This window comes from Passer montanus, unplaced genomic scaffold (assembly GCF_014805655.1).
Source record: "Passer montanus isolate IOZ18808 unplaced genomic scaffold, ASM1480565v1 scaffold43, whole genome shotgun sequence".
Classification (NCBI taxonomy): Eukaryota; Metazoa; Chordata; class Aves; order Passeriformes; family Passeridae; genus Passer; species Passer montanus.
Genome location: NW_024369151.1, coordinates 5,675,739 through 5,676,419, shown reverse-complemented (window position 1 = coordinate 5,676,419; position 681 = coordinate 5,675,739). Strand labels below are relative to the sequence as shown.

At 80.3% G+C, this 681-nt stretch overlaps 1 protein-coding gene across 2 annotated transcripts in view; it reads left to right on the top strand.

The window, feature by feature from the left end:
• Nucleotides 1–163: 163 nt before the first annotated feature.
• The window catches only part of ZER1 (zyg-11 related cell cycle regulator), a 19,508-nt gene continuing 18,990 nt past the window's right edge, over nucleotides 164–681 (top strand). The window contains exon 1 of one of the 2 annotated variants that reach the window (XM_039719824.1): nucleotides 164–647. The gene's annotated coding sequence lies outside the window, so the exon portion shown is untranslated. The remainder of the gene's footprint in view (nucleotides 648–681) is intronic. The other variant, XM_039719822.1, reaches the window with a different exon arrangement.

The window sequence follows — 681 nt, the reverse complement described above, 5'->3', positions numbered from 1 at the left end:
CGGTAAGCCCCGCCCCTGCCCGCCTCAGGCTCTCCCGGTGCCCGCGGGCCCGGTCCCGTCCCTGCCCCGGCTCCCTGGGCACACGGCGTGGGGCCCTCCCCCGGCACCAAGCGCCAGGGCCCGGTCCCGTCCCTGCCCCGGCTCCCCCCGGGCCCGGTCCCGTCCCTGCCCCGGATCCCCGCCCTGGGCACACGGCGTGGGGAGAGACCCCGCGGGCTGCAGCAGCCGGCCCCCCCAGCACTGAGCAGACCCGCGGGGCGGTCGCGCTGTGCCGGGCACGCTGCAGCCCGTGGCAATGGCAGCCGCGAGCGGGGCCCGCGGGGATGGCCCCGCTCTGTGAGGGGGCGCGGGGGGGTCTGGGCCGAGCTCTGCCCCGCGCGGTGACGTCAGTGCCTCCGCCGCGTGGCGTCACGGCCCTGTGACGTCACCGAACGTCCCCGTCCCCGCGGGTCCCCGCTGACCGAGCGTTCCGGCCGGGCCGGTGTTTCCGGGGAAGGGCGCGCTGGCGCTTCCGGCGCGGGCGGAGGAAGTGACGGCGGGTTTGTTGACAGCCGAGGCCGCGGCGGGGGGAGCGGGCCCGAGCAGGACGCGGAGCCCGGCCCGCCCGGGGAGCCGGGGCCAGCCGGGACCAGCCCCCATGGCGCCAGGTGAGTAGCGCTGCCCCCGCCCGGCCCGACCCGC